This window comes from Arvicanthis niloticus, chromosome 21 (assembly GCF_011762505.2).
Source record: "Arvicanthis niloticus isolate mArvNil1 chromosome 21, mArvNil1.pat.X, whole genome shotgun sequence".
Taxonomy (NCBI): domain Eukaryota; kingdom Metazoa; phylum Chordata; class Mammalia; order Rodentia; family Muridae; genus Arvicanthis; species Arvicanthis niloticus.
In genome coordinates, this window is record NC_047678.1 from 46,668,353 (window position 1) to 46,681,494 (window position 13,142).

The following is a 13,142-nucleotide window of genomic DNA, read 5'->3' on the forward strand; positions in this document are numbered from 1 at the left end:
CAGGCAGTGGTGGCGCACGCCTTTAATCACAGCACTTGGGAGGCAGAGGCAGGCGGATTTCTGAGTTCGAGGCCAGCCTGGTCTACAGAGTGAGTTCCAGGACAGCCTGGGCTACACAGAGAAACCCTATCTCGAAAAACAAAAAACAAAAAAAAAGGGGGTGTGTGTACTACTCTCGTAAAGGACCTGAGTTCAAATCCCAGCATCCATACCAGGTGGATCATACTGCTGTAACCTTGGCTCCGAGGAATGGAACACTTTCCTTCTGGCCTCCCCAGTATGGTGGTTTAAATAGGAATGCCCACTCCCACCCCCCCCAGACTCCCCACATAGACTCATGTGTTTGAATGCTTCGACCACAGGGGGTGCACTATTGGGAGGTGTGGCCTTGTTGAAGGAAGTGTGTCACTGTAGGGTTTGGCTTTGAGGGTCTCAGATGCTCAAGCTAGGCCTAGTGTGGCATTCATTTCCTGCTGCCTGCAGGTGCAGATGAAGAACTCTCAGCTCCTGCAGCACCACGCCCACTATGATGATAATGGAATAAATTTGAAACTAAGCCAGCCCCAGTTAAATGTTTTTCTTTGTAAGGGTTGCTGTGGTCATGGTGTTTCTTCACAGCAAGAAAACATACACACACACACACACACACACACTATGAAAATGGTTGTGGAAGTGCAATCGTGACCAAGTTTCTCTTGAAGACAGAGCAAGGTGGAGTGAGAAGAGAATAGCTGTGTGGGTTCCCAAGGTTCGACTGTGAAGCACCAAGGTTTGTATCAAGTCTTCAGAGCAGTCTCCTGCAGTCTGGGGTGCGTCTCCCCTCCCCACGCCCCTGCAGTATCCTGGGACTGTTCAGGCGCTAAAAATGGTTAACGTTTGTTGTGCAGATTGCCCCTCCAAGGCCCTTACCTAAAATAGCTTATTTAACACTCGCTGGATCACCAGGAGAAAGTCTGTGTTGGGGCTTATTTTACAAATGAGGAAACTGAGGCACAGAACAATGAACTGCGCTAGCCAAGATTGTTACCGCTGGCATCACACATGGCCATGGCCACCTCGGGGAAATGTAAGCGCCCCCCAGGGCCTGCAGCTCCAGTTCTCCCACAAACGAGCCCCTTTACAGAGTTCAGTCCTCATGGCTTTCTATTTCAGCCTTGTGATTGCGATAGCTTCGTTCGTACGTCCGCCCGCCCGCCGTGCCGCAGGGTACCCAGAGGACGTGGATCGCATGGCTTCTGGTGAGATCTGGCATTTCAGCCGGGCAAGTGGTGAAGCCAACTGCAGTCTCCCGCTCTCCCGTGTAGCTGGGGATCAGCTGAGCCTTTTAGGGCCTGCAGGCAACCAAAGGTGTGGGGAGGAATCTCCCCTCTTTGCTTTCTGCTTTCCTGCAAATGCAGGAGGCCTGAGCTCCTTGGGAACTCAAACCGGGACTAACATCTTGCTCTGAGCCATCTTGCCTGCTGTCTGAGAACTTCCTCTTTCCCCGCTTTTTTTTTCTTTTACTCCACCCACTCTCTGCTCACAGAGGGGTTTTCCCCGCCCTCAGTTCATCTCTCTGGAAATACCCTTAAAGGCACGCCCAGATGTCCGCCTCACCAATCCCCTCAAATTGATAAAATTAACCATCATGCCAGCCACACGTTCAACTCATCAGCTGTGGGTTTAAAGGTATTTGAGAGGGCTGGACAGATAGATGGCTGGGGGCTTAAGAACACATACTGCTTTTCCAGAGGACCTGAGTTCGATTCTCAGCACTCACTGTCTCCTGTAACTCCAGTCCAAGGGGGATCTGACTCCTCTGGTCTCTGGGTACACCTGCACTGACAGACACATACCCATACTTAAGATAATGATATATTTTTGGAAGTATTTGAAGTCAGTTGTTGCCGGTGCTTTTAGTCCTTGCCTTGACTAAGGTAAGGGGATCTTGGATCTGAGGCTAGCCTGACAACCTGGGTTTGATCCTCGGGACCCACATAGTGAAAGTGAAAAACCAACTCCCTGAATTGTCTATGCACTGTGTGATGCAAGCACACCCTACCTGAAAACCAAGCATTAAAAAAAAAAATCTTTCTGGGGCTGGAGAGATGGCTCAGCAGTTAAGAGCACTGACTGCTCTCCCAGAGAGAGATCCTGAGTTCAATTCCCAGTAACCACTTGGTGGCTCACAACCATATGTAATAGAATTCGATGCCCTCTTCTGGTGTGTCTAAAGACAGCGGACAATATACTCATATACATAAAATAAAGAAAATTCATTCTTTAAAAAAAATATTTCTGTTCCTGTATCAGCTACTTTTTATCCCTGTGACCAAACACCATGACCAAAGCAACTAATGGAAGGACTTATTTGGGCTTCATGTCCCAGAGAATCAGAGTCCATAGCCATCATGGTGGGAAGCTGGTGGGGGAGCATGGCGGCAGGCAAGCATGGGGCCTGGAACAGTAAGCTGAGACCTCACATCTTAAAAAGCAATTTGAGAAAGAAGAGAAGAACCCTGGGAATGGCATGAGTCTCTGATACCTCAAGGACCACCCCAAGTGATGTACTTCCTTCAACAAGGCCACACTTTATGAGTCTCCATCTTGAGACCAAGTGTTCACATGCCTGGGACCATGGAGAACATTTCATTCAAACCACGGCAGCTCCCAGCTGACTTCCAGCAAAATCCAACAATCCATAACAAAGTCGCTCTCCACAGTTTGCACCTCAGAAAGTTGTAGAATGAGCTAAGGTGTTTGGCAGTACAGCTATGCACAATTACAGTTTAAAACTTTTAAGTAATTATGCTTATTTGTGTGTGTGTGTGTGTGTGTGTGTGTGTGTGCATGCTTGTGCTTGTGTGTGCACATGCCAGTACCAGAGGAGGCCAGAAGATGTCACTTGTTCCCTTTGGAGCTCAAGTTACAGGTGGTTGTAAGCTACCTCAGGAGGTGCTGGGAACTAAATCTAGGTCCTTCGCAAGAGCAGCCAAGTGCTTTTAGCCTCTAAGCCGTCTCTCTAGCCCTCACAGACATTTTTTTAAGGCCTTTTGTCTTCCTTTCTCCGCCTTTTTCTTGCTATACTAGGGATTGAATCCAGGGCCTTGTGCATGCCAAGGTCATGCCAAGAGCATATTTTGCTGCTAAGTTACACAGTAGCTCCTAAGTGTTCATTACAAATTCCTTCATTTGCTCTTCATTAAATCATGGAGGCTGATAACAGTTTCCTTCCTCTTATGTGTGGAATAAAGTTCTGAGAGGTCAGATGACACTTGTCTAAGGCCACAAGGTCAACCCATCACAAAAAAAAAAAAAAAAAAAAAGGTGGTGGGGGAGACTAGAATTAGAGAGTTGTTCTCAGGTGAAAGAGGAAGAGAGAATACAGGGAGAGCCCGTATTCTTTAGGACCTCTCAAACAACCTGTCTGGCCATAAATAACAAAGAAGGGAGTATGGTTGATAGGGTTCGGTATCAGGAAGAATCTATAAATGCTTATTTAAATCCGGCGCTGTGCCCAGACTGTGAGGTAGGTGCTTACAAGAAATTTGTACTTAGACCAGTGATTTCTTTTTAAGATTTATTTATCTAAATAAATATGAATATCTTTCTTGCATAAGGGTATGTATACAACACACAGGTGCCCTCAGAGAACAGAAAAGAGGATCAGATCCCCTGGGACTGGAGTTACAGATGGTCATGCCCTGCCATGGTACTGATGAACCTGCGTCCTCTGCAAGAGCAGCAAATATTCTTAACCACTGAACTATCTCTCCAGGCCCGTAGCACATTGTTTTGTTTTTTCTTTTTTCTCTTCCCTTCTCCCTCTTGCTCTGGCCTAAAGGTTTTTTATTTATTTATTATATGTAAGTATACTGTAGCTGTCTTCAGACACCCCATAAGAGGGCATCAGATCTCATTATGGATGGTTGTGAGCCGTCAGGTGGTTGCTGGGATTTGAACTCATGACCTCGGGAAGAGCAGTCAGTGCTCTTAGCCACTGAGCCATCTCACCAGCCTGCGCATTGTTCTTAAGCAGGATGGAAAGACACATCATTCTCCTGGAGATGGTAGATGCTGCTTACCAACACCTCACTGCTGTGGTGTGCAGTAACACGGAAGTGTCTTTCTGTTACGCAGAGATTTGTTGTGTTAATTGCTCTTGGGTTTCTGCTTCCTCTATCTGATGACAGAGTGGAAGTAAGGCTGTTGAGGAGGAGCTGGGCTCCAGCAACACAGGAGTGAACTAAGAGTGGACAGAAAGCGTGTCTGCCAGGAGCACTACTGAAGGGTAGTGCTTAAAAACGGCCACTGCTGGTGATCAGTGTGAAGTTTCCATCTTCTTCACAACAGCACCCTCAGGTTCACGTCAAACCTTGGTAACATCTGTTAAGCGTGGAATCATTGCCTTCTTCTCTTTGAGAAATATGGTAGAGGGCTTCACACCAGGTGAAAGAGGCACCGCAGGTCAAGAGACAGAAATGAAACAGCCAGAAGGAAGCATCAGAGGAGCCTCTAGATGTGGGGCATGGAGGAAGCAGATGAACAGCGTGGGAAGGGGAGGACATGTTCTCTCAGCCCAGGAGGCGCAGGTAGGGGAAGGATTGAGTTCCTGCAGACAAGCAGGGCTGGAGTGTATAGGACTTTATAGGGCCTCTAAACTCCTGGAAGGCAGATTACATCAATGTAAGTGTTTTCTGGGCAGCCACACATATGCTTCTAAATGCACACACCCTTGAAAGCTGGGGGCTGGGACGGTTCATGTAACTTTTCCTAAAAGCAGGAACTCTAGTCTGGAGAAATGGCTCAGATGTCAGCACTGGCTGCTTCTACATACGACCCAAGTTCAGTACCCAGCACCCACCTGTCACCTAGAAACCATCTGCAACTCCAGTCTGGGAGATCTGACACCCTCTCTGGCCTCCATTGGCATTGCACTCATGTGGTACATAGATATACATGCAAGCAAAACACTCACACACTTTAGGGGACAAGGGGTCATGAACTTCCATGTGTCCTGACAACTGGAAGACTCATGCATGGGGGATATCCAGAAGATACTACTGCTTTTAGGTCCCACCCTCGTGTGCCTGTGGAAGACGTGGACATGACAGACAGAACGTGGTGGGGGGGAGGTGGGGGTGAAACCACAGAAGGAACAGAAGTACAACTAGGAGAAACATTATTTATACAAAGCCACATGTAAATGTGCACCAGCTACAGACACAGCCTGTGTGAGGTGGTGATTCCAGACAGCTGAAAGGGAACCTGTGCTGTAGCCACACAGATCTGGTTTCAGCTGGGAGGATTTAGCCCCTTGACACTCATTTTTATAAGGAAGGGAATAAGTGTCTGAACCACCCCCAAACAGCTGTGGTAACTAGCACATGTGAAACTGTCCTTGTATATACTGATGGGACCTGCCTTCTAGTGAAGGAAGTAAGACATCGGTGCATACTGGGTACAGCTACAGCAGAATGGGTACCTAAGGGTTTCTGCACCCTGAGGTGCTAATCCAGTAAACATTCAGTGACAGCAGTGAAGACTGGCTGGAGAGGAGCCCTACACTTGCTTGAGTCACTGTTTTGATTCAGCTTCTAAGAAGAGGGCCCACTTTTTGCGGGGACTTTGCATCATAAAACAATCCGCTCTACCCCATGATGCATTGCTGTCCCCTGAAGTCACTTTCACAGTCTGTTTTGTTTCTACAGGATACTTTTTCACTTTTGAAACAGAATCTCACATAGCCCAGGCTAGCCTCAACCTCACTCTGTGGCCAAGGCTAGCCTTGAATAACCCTGCACTTTGTTTGTAAACAGTTTTATTTGTGATGATGAGTGATATGCTTGCAGGGGGAGGGGTGGAAAACCAAAACCAAGAGAATTCATAAATATAGGAAAGTTATTAGGCATATAGTAGGTTCCCATGGGTTGCTGTCTAGCTCGGTGCCAGAGCACTTACTAGTATGTCTGAGGTCCTGGATTTAATCCCTAGCTGCACACACACATTGCTTGCATCCTTTAAATATCTGCTCACTTACTTGGTCCACTAATGCGATTTCATGTTGTGGTGGTTTGAATGAGAACAGCTCCCACAGGTTCATGTATTTGAATACTTGGTCCCCAGTTGGTGGAACTGCTCCAGAAGGATCAGGAGGTGTGGCCTTGTTGGAGGAGGTGTGTCGCTAAGTTTTAGCCTTTGTGGTTTCAAGAATCCCACACCATTCCCAGTTATCTTTCTTTTCTGGTGCCTGAGAATCAATGAGAAAACGCTTAGCTGCTGCTCTAAGGCCATGCCTGTCTGCCTGCTGCCATGGTCCTCACCGTGACCCTCATGGCTCATTCTCTGAAAATGTGACTCCAATAAACTCTTCTGTGAGTTGCCTTGGTGTCTTATCTAAGCAAGAAAAAATTAACAAAGATACTGTGTCCATAGAAACAGAGTTTGCCTGCCTGCCTGCCTGCCTTCTTGCCTGCCTTCCTTCCTTCTTTCCTTCCCTCCTTCCTTCCTTCCTTCCTTCCTTCCTTCCTTCCTTCCTTCCTTCCTTCCTTCCTCTTTGATTTTTAGGACAGGATCTGTCTACATAGCCCTGGCTGTCCTCTAGATTACCAAGTAGAGTAGGGAGGCCTCAAACTCACAAAGATCTGCCTGTCTCTGCCTCCCAGGTGCTGGGTTTAAAGGCAGCCATCCACAATTCCAGTTCCAGAGGATCCAAAGCTGTATTCTGACTTTCGGGGCACTGCCTACATGTGATGCACAGACATATATGCAGGCAAAACACATACACACAAAACAATAAAGTTTAAAAAGCAAGCAATAACAACAACAAAAATAACAAAAATAAAGAAAGATGTCCTCCTTATACTTAAAGTAAAATATTACTCTCACCATCATTAAGGCTAGACAAGGTATGGTAGTTTTTGTCTTTAATCCCAGCACTTGAGAGACAAAGATAGGATTGCCCTAGGTTCAAGGCTAGCCTGGGCTACACACTGATTTACAGGATAACCCGGCTATAGAATGAGACCTACCTCAAAACCAAGTAAAACATATAGTGGCTGCTAGCTGAGGGAAGTATGTACTAACAAACCTTGCTAGGTCAATCCCACACCTCCCAGACGTCTCTGCCCGGTTAGCTACCTTGGACCAAGCTCCCAAGTCTCACGCCTTCACAATTTACTACTTACTGTGTGTGTGCACCTGTATATATATCTTTACCTGTGTCTCTTCATGCATTTCCCCCTGGCATATAAAAGTTGCATTAAATAAATGTATTTGTTTTTATTTTGTTGATTTATCTTATGCCAATTTAACTCCTGGTCTCAGTTGAAAAACTCTAAAAGGCTAAAGATAAAACTTTTGTTTCCTTCACAGAAGAAATTCCACCCAGAAGAATACATACGGGGATCACATCTTGAGAAGACAGCCATTCATCACATGGGATCCGATGTACCAGGGGCTCAGAATGCCCTCTTCCCAGGTATCTTCTCTTAGAACATAGTATGCCTCGGCAAAACAGAAGGAAACCAAGGGAAAAGACATTGGGTAGTTTTAAATGAGCTAAGTCATTAAGGGGAGTCCCTGGCTGACAACTGCGTAGCAGACGTGGACAGAAAGCACCAAACGCATTAGAAGAAGCTGCTTTGGGAGGGAATCGAGCGGTTTTTTTTTTGTTTTGTTTTTTTGGGTTTTTTGTTTGTTTGTTTGTTTGTTTGTTTGTTTGTTTTGCTTTTATGCTACTGTCAGAGTTTGGACTAATAGGAGGAGACCAGCACCTTGGGAGCTGGCTCAGTGGGTCAAGGAGCTTGTCACCACAAGTGAGTTCAATCCCCAGGACCCACGTAGGTAGAAAGAAACAACTTCCCACAAGTTCTCCACTGACTGCTGCATGCATCGCACACATATGCACCCCCACGTGTGAAGTTATAAGTGTAAAATTAAAAAAAAAAAAAGAAAGAAAGAAAGACATCAAGGCTGTGAAAGGAAAAAGACAGGAAGATAATTAGAAAGCCATATTTCCACTTTAGATGGTTTAACCTATAAGCAGCAGTGGAGTAAGAAACAAGAGATGAGGCCTGGTGATGTGGTTGGGGAGGGACTGTCTAGCCGGCACGAAGCCCTGAGTTCAATCCCCAACATGGCCTGAACCAAGTGTGATGGTATACACCTGGAATCCCAGCGCTCCTGGGACAGAAGCAGAAGGGTTAGGAAAGCTCAAGATTGTTCTTGGCTACATACTGAGTTCAAGGCCAACCCTAGGTACACAAAACCCTGTGTCAAAAACAAACAAAGAAACAGGTGCTGAAGACATGGCTCGGTGGTTAAGAGCATTGGATTCTCTTCGAAAGGACCCAGGTTCACTTCTCAGCACTTAGTTGGTAGCCTACAGACATTTATAACATCAGTTCCAGAGGATCCAACATCCTCTTCTGGTCTCTGCAGGCACCAGGCATGTACATGGTACACAGATGTACATGCAAGAAAAGCGCACATATTCATAAAATTTTAAAAGTTTTAAATAGAAAGAAATGTACTGTATGACATATTAAGGTTCTATGGGTCGGGGAGCTTCAGCTGACTGGTTAATTAAGTGACTCTGACACTTTATCAAATGCTTAACTTTTCTTCTATCTCTTCTCATTTATTCCAAGACCAGCTCTCCTCATAATAGCAAGTTTCCCAGTGTTCCCTCAGTGCTTATATATAACATGACAGAACCCCAAAGAAGACAGTGTATTTCTCCAGAAGATAGGAAGCCTTTCCCGAATTCCCCCCTCAGACATCTCATGCTGCCCCTGACGGACACTGAGGCCTTGGTGTGTCTAAAAGCATTGGTGGAAACAAGAACGGAATCACGCAGCAGGCGTGTTTCATTACACATTTCTCTCCTTCTTGCTATGTAAACTTTCTGACTTACATCTGGACACATAACCAACAGGACAGAGGCAACCTTCCCAGCCTCCCTCAGTTGTGGTCACCTGGCTAAGTTCTGACTAGTAGGGTATGACTGGAAAGCTTGTAACCAGATGGTGAGTTAATCCTTAAACATTTATATGCTCTCTGCTGTCTTGCTTGCTCCTGGGCAGCATGAAGTTCTGGGGGCATAGGCCGGCATCAATCACTCCCCCAGATGCCAGAGTCCGAAGCAGAAGCCAAAGCTTTCTCATCAAGAAATTCTGTACCAGGTAGTAGTGGCACATGCCTTTAGTTCTAGCATTTGAGGGTCAGAAGCAGGTGGATTGCAATTTGAGGTCAGTGTAGTCTACAAAGCAAGTTCTAGGTTAGCCGGGACTACACCGAAAAACCCTGTCTGGAGAAACCAAAGGAGGAGGAAGAGGATGAAGAAGAGGAAGAGGAAAAGAAGAAGAGGATGAGGAGGAAGAGGAAGGAGAAAAAGGAGAAGAAAGAAGAAGAATTAGAAGGAGGAGGAGGAGGAGGAGGAGGAGGAGGAGGAGGAGGAGGACTTCCTAGTTTGAAATTCTAATCTTTTTCAGTTGTTATTAACGCAGCATACCCTAATTACTGAGATGGCCAGCCTTCACGTAGGTTAAAGGTTCTCAACAAGGCTCCTACACTGCAGTGTCTACAGTCTACATAACCCAAGTGCGTGTTAGACACGCACATCCTCCAACTTCACGCCATATTTACCACATTAGCACGTCTGAGAGTGTAGCCCCAAACCTCACATGTTCAACAGCCTTCCAGTCACTCTGCTGTACACTGAGATTAAAGAGCAGATTATTCACAGGTCCCCGGGGGTGAGCTTACTGCTACTATTCTGCTAAATGAGCATACTATCAAGCTGTCTTCTGAATTAGCATTTCTGTACCACAGGTTAGTGCGGCTCTCAGACTGCATTGGGGTTTTGGTTCTGTGTTTGTTTGTTTTTTGTGCAGTGGACAGCTGTAAACACAGAAACGCACAGCTAGTCAAGGTACTGACAAAGCGTCAGTGGTGTGGTCAGCCACAAATGTGACTTCTATATCAACAAACCACCAAAGCCTTGGGGACCAGTGCAGAAGAGGAGACAGAGATATAAGAGGCAGAGGTCATGGAGGACCAGAGAAAAGCTGTGTCCTCTGAGCATGACAGGGCCACTGCACTCATGAACTCACAGTAGCTGTGGGAAGACCCACAATCAAGACAACCATCACTCTACCGTGGAGGGAGGAGGGGCTTGTGAGCTCCTCCCCTAACTGAAGAGCTGTTCAGAGTTAAAGGTTTCTGTGAGAAAGAAAGCCAGTTTTCTTTAAAGGTGTGGGTCCTGATAAGTTGACCATGTTCCAGTAGATGGCTCTATACCCATGGGTATTCAGGCAGCACAAATCAGGGTTGGTTGGTTGGTTGGTTGGTTGGTTGGTTGGGTTTCCTTTTGTTTTTAGAAAAGGCACAAGGTTTGTTGGCACATGCCTTCCCTCCCTGTACTCCAGGAGGCAGAGGATCTCTATGAGTTAGAGACCAGCTTGGTCTATATGGTGAGTTCCAGGCCAGCCAAAGCTACACAATGAAACCCTATCTCAAAACAACAAACAGAAATGAGGGCGAGACGTTGGGGAGAAGAGTGGTTGGAGGTGGATCTAAAGAGAGTGCAGGGTGAATGTGATCTAAATATACTGTATGAAATTCTTTACTTAAAAATATATAATATACACGCACACCAGTTAACCAGCATGGTTGCACACACCTTTAATCCCAGCACTCAGGAGGGAGAAGCAGGAAGATTTCTGTGAGTTCAAGCTTAGCCTGGTCTGCACATCAAATTCTAGGACAGCCAGATCTGCATAGAAAGACCCTGTCTCAAATAAACTGAACAAAAAAGGCACCAATTACTTCATGCTAGGTTCATTCTTTCTTGCTAAGAATGCAATGGGCTCCCTCTAAAATTTATAGCCACATGGAAAATATGGGGTTATGTTAGGAGAGAATGGACAGAGACTGTGGGCTGCCATTACCCTCTGCCTCAGTTATAGCCACTATAGTCCATGTGTTAACCTTCTCAAACCAACATAGAGATATATGTTTACTCATAGTTTCTGAAAACAACTCAGAGGTGATGACCACTAATAAAATTATGGTAGCAGCCTAAGTAATAGCCATAAAAATGAGAAGAGGGGGTGGAACAGAAAGATGTTGGTCAAATGAAACCATGAGAGCCAACCCCCCCACCCCCAAAGCTGCAAACATAAGCTTGCTAAAATAAATGGACAGTAGACAGATAAACAGAAGAAGCAAGCAGGCTCACTGACCAGGGCATCACTGCAGGAATCTTCAGTTGCCTAGAGTAGTGTTTTGAATAAGAATGGTCCTCATATGCTCTCGTGCTTAGATACTGGGTCCCCAGTTGGTAGAACTGTTTGGTAAGGATTAGGAGATGAGGACTTGTTACAGGAGGTGTATTACTGGGAGTGGGCTTTGAGATTTCAGAAGCCTATGCCACACCCAGTTCTCTCTCTTCTCCCCCTCTTTCCCTCTCTCCCTGCTTCTCTCCTTTCTTCCCTCCCCCCGACCTTCCCTTCCCCTCTCCTTTATGGTTGTATCTCAAGATGTAAGCTCTCAGCTCCAGCTCCAGTGCCATGCTGGCCTGCTTGCTGCCGTGTTCCCTGTCAAGATGGTCCTGGGCTTGTTCTCTGAAACTGTAAGCCACAAGTTAAATATTTCCTTTCATAAGTTGCTGTGGCCATGATGTTTTGTTGTGGCACTTGAAAAGTAACTAGGATGCCCAGTGACAACCAAACATGTATGGGCTTCAAAGGGGAGAGGAGGAGGAGGAAATGAATGGGGAGGTGGGTGAGTCTAAGGAATGGACCACAGCTTGGGGCAAAGTTTGTTGCACTCTGGCAGGCCACCAATGCAAGCCTTCTCTCCTGTCATATTCGCCAGCTCTCCCAGCTGGTGTGATTATCTGGGGAAAGGACACGGGTAAGAGGGGACCTCCTAGAAAAGCCATCATTCAGGCATATGTCAGAACCTCAGAGAAAGCCCTTTCCTGCTATTTTTGGGGGGTGATCTGTTTGACGTCCAAAGAGGCATTTGGTGTATTATCTACTTCTGAACTTCAGCAGTACAACCTTCAAGTAGACAGCAGGAATACAGTTTTTAAGTCTAGGACTCAGTGTGGTGACTGCGACTAACAGTAATATAGCATTGCTAAGAGAGTAAATTACAGAAATCCACAATGCGTATGTGCAAGCACACACATACACACATGCACACACATGCAAGCACACAAGCACACACAGGCATGCACACACAGGCATGCACACGCATACACATACACATACAGAATAAGATATGAGGACAAGGTTAATTTGGTTTAACCATCCCACATTATTTACATTTCTCAACACATCGAATTGTACCCCACAAATATATACACAATCATAATTCACCAATAAAAAGTGAATTTCAGAGGCTGGAGAGGTGACTGAGTGGTTAAAAACTAGTACTGTTCTTCTACAGGAACTGAGTTCAATTCCAGCATCCACATTGGGTAGCCTGTAACTCCAGGTCCAGGGTTCAACATCTCTGGCCTCTATGGCACCCACATTCATGTGCATACATACATACATACATACATACATACATACATAGAAATAAAAATAACTTTTAAGTAAGTTTTTTTGTTTTTGTTGTTCAAAGCAGGCTTTCTTTGTGTAGCACCGGCTATCCTGGAACTTGCTCTGTAGACAACGCTTGTCTCAAATCATGGAAATCCACTGCCTCTTGAGTGATAGGGTTTGCCAACACTGCTAAGGAAAAACGAAAGTTTTAAAGTAAAAGGAACTGTGGGAGAATGGAGGTGATTCCGTAGTCAACAAGAAGAAATGAAGCCATGGATTGAAAAATTATAAATGCAACTGAAACTCAAAATAAGAACAAGTATTAGCAGAAGGGCTGGGTATAGTCGAACTAAATTTTTTAATTACACTTATCTATTTATTGTGTGTGTATCTTGGGGGGTGGGCACCGTGGACATGTGAGGGTCAGAGGACAGCTTGGAGTCAGTGCTCTCCTATTATGTGGTTCACCTTTTAGCTGTTCTGAAAGCAACAGTGTTTGCAGTTAGCTACTCTTCCTACTCTCAGACTTAGGGGGACAGCCTGCCCCAGAACAGGGAATTTTGGAGAGCCCTGTGATGGCTCAGTGGGTCAAGTCAGTTGTGC

The 13,142-nt window shown here is 45.8% G+C and overlaps 2 long non-coding RNA genes across 3 annotated transcripts in view; one reads left to right on the forward strand and one right to left on the reverse strand.

Annotated features, from left to right (window-relative positions):
* Positions 1–7,460, forward strand: part of LOC143435437 (uncharacterized) — a 14,610-nt gene extending 7,150 nt beyond the window's left edge. The window contains exon 3 of the long non-coding RNA XR_013105750.1: positions 7,354–7,460. This is a non-coding gene — a long non-coding RNA (uncharacterized LOC143435437). The remainder of the gene's footprint in view (positions 1–7,353) is intronic.
* LOC143435436 (uncharacterized) lies at positions 3,749–11,494 on the reverse strand. 2 transcript variants are annotated; one of them, XR_013105749.1, is made up of 3 exons: positions 7,382–11,485; positions 6,020–6,229; positions 3,749–4,643 (listed from the first exon to the last, which is right to left on the reverse strand). It is a non-coding gene; the product is annotated as an uncharacterized LOC143435436 (long non-coding RNA). The 2 variants fall into 2 exon arrangements; XR_013105748.1 differs by having other exon boundaries at positions 3,749–6,229; positions 7,382–11,494.
* Between the last annotated feature and the right edge of the window lie 1,648 nt (positions 11,495–13,142).